We start from the raw sequence: 2,357 nt of genomic DNA, 5'->3' as shown, positions 1-2,357 counted from the left end.
TGTGGTTGAGTGAAATTCTCAACCTTCTACTTATTTTTGGGATTTATTCTCTTCCTATTCATTGTAATTTATTCTAATACAAACAAGTTTGTCTTTTAGGGAATGTATTAAACACATGGGTTTATTAATTACTGTGAACTTTTATTTAAAAGGAAGTAAATACAAATAGAGTAAGTATATATACCAATAAAAGAGGAAATATGTTTACTAGAACATTTTTTTTAATATGAGATAGAAGTAAACATATCCGTAAAAAGAAACTACATAAACTTAAAGAAGTTGATCCCATTTTACAATATAAATATTGTTAAAGGATAGCAAAGAAGTAGTTTTGACATATCAATGTAGGTTTTGAAAACTAAAATTAAAAAATTAAAAAATTAAAAAATTAAAAAAATTAAAAAATATATATAACATAAAAGTTGTTTTCAAAAACTTAGTTTGTGGTGAAATTTTGCTTAAAATTCAAATGTATTGTTTCAATATCTATCCCAAAGGAATGCATATGCTTTAGTGGCAATGCAGCTTCAACCAAAATAATTTGAGCTTGGTCATTCATAATCTTACCGGTACAAGGTAGGAATTATAGGATATGAACTTTATTTATGTCAATATTTTTTACATTCAATTTTCCCTTATTCCTGACATGTAGAGTAGCGATATTTCTTCATTTTCACTATTATTGATGACGGAAAATTTAGGGTTTTGTGATTTAAGAGTTGTGGGTATTTAGCCAGATGGTAGAGCGCCTGCATAGCATGCGAAAGGTACGGGGATCTATACCCTGCATCTTCAAAAGAAACTATTTGTTATTCATATTTTATTTCTATTCAATCTTTCTTTATTTATGACATAATGAGCCGAGATATTTTTTTATTTACACAATTATTGATGACCGGACGTTTATTATTTTCCAATGTAAGAGTTGTGCGGATGTAGATCAAATGGTAGAGCACTTGCTTCTCATGTGGGTAGTACGGGGATCAATACCTTGCATCTCCAAATGAATGAATTATTAAATATATTATTTCTTTTCAAAATTTTCATATTTACGATATAATGAGCAGGTATAGTTTTTCATTTTCACTATTATTGATGACGAGACGTTTAGGGTTTTGTGATATAAGAATCGTGGGGATGTAGCTCAGATGGTAGAGCGCTTGCTTTGCATGCGAGAGACGTTTAGGGTTTTGTGATATAAGAATCGTGGGGATGTAGCTCAGATGGTAGAGCGCTTGCTTTGCATGCGAGAGGTATGGGGATTGATACCCTACATCTCCAAAACAAAACTATTTATTATTAAAAATGTTATTTCTTTTAAGTTTTCCTTATTCATGACATGTTAAGTAGCGATATTTCTTCATTTTCACTATTATTGATGATGGAAAATTTAGGGTTTTGTGATGCAAGAATTCCGGGGATGTAGCTCAGATGGTAGAGCGCTCGCTTAGCATGCGAGAGGTACGGGGATCGATACCCCGCATCTCCAAAAGAAACTCTATTCAATCTTTCCTTATTTATGACATCATGAGCCGAATTAGTTTTTTCATTTTCACTATTATTGATGACGGGACGTTTAGGGTTTTCTGATGTAAGAATCAGAATCATCATAATGTAGATTAGATTAAGAAACTCTATTCAATCTTTCCTTATTTATGACATCATGAGCCGAGTTATTTTTCATTTTCACTATTATTGATGACGGGACGTTTAAGGTTTTCTGATGTAAGAATCAGAATCATCAGAATGTAGATTAGATTAAGAAACTCTATTCAATCTTTCCTTATTTATGACATCATGAGCGGAGATATTTTTTCATTTTCACTATTATTGATGACGGGACGTTTAGGGTTTTCTGATGTAAGAATCAGAATCATCAGAATGTAGATTAGATTTTAGATCGCTTTCTTAGCATGTGAGAAGTATGGGGATCCTGAGAATGTAGATTAGATTTTAGATCTTAGCATGTGAGAAGTATGGGGATCCTGAGAATGTAGATTAGATTTTAGATCGCTTTCTTATCATGGGGATCCTGAGAATGTAGATTAGATTTTAGATCGCTTTCTTAGCATGTGAGAAGTATGGGGATCCATACTCGCATCTCTAAAGGATTAATGAGTAGCGATATTTTATCATTTTCACTATTATTGATGATAAGACGTTTAGGGTTTTATGTCGTAAGAATCTTGGGGATGTAGCTCAGGTGGTAGAGCGCTCGCTTTGCATGCGAGAAGTATAGGGATCGATACCCCGCATCTCCAAAATAAAACTATCTATTATTAAATATTTCTTCATTTTCACTATTACTAAAGACAGAAAATTTAGGATTTTGTGGTGCAAGTAATGTGGGGATGTAG

At 32.3% G+C, this 2,357-nt stretch overlaps 1 non-coding gene across 1 annotated transcript; it reads left to right on the top strand.

The window, feature by feature from the left end:
• Nucleotides 1-1,416: 1,416 nt before the first annotated feature.
• On the top strand, nucleotides 1,417-1,489 carry TRNAA-AGC (transfer RNA alanine (anticodon AGC)). The gene has a single exon. It is a non-coding gene; the product is annotated as a tRNA-Ala (tRNA).
• Nucleotides 1,490-2,357: the final 868 nt, after the last annotated feature.

The sequence above is a fragment of the Cucurbita pepo genome, chromosome 3 (genome assembly GCF_057944985.1).
Source record: "Cucurbita pepo subsp. pepo isolate OVF chromosome 3, ASM5794498v1, whole genome shotgun sequence".
Taxonomy (NCBI): Eukaryota; Viridiplantae; Streptophyta; class Magnoliopsida; order Cucurbitales; family Cucurbitaceae; genus Cucurbita; species Cucurbita pepo.
The sequence above is the reverse complement of the archived record's forward strand: the minus strand, read 5'-3'. Positions and strand labels throughout refer to the sequence as shown.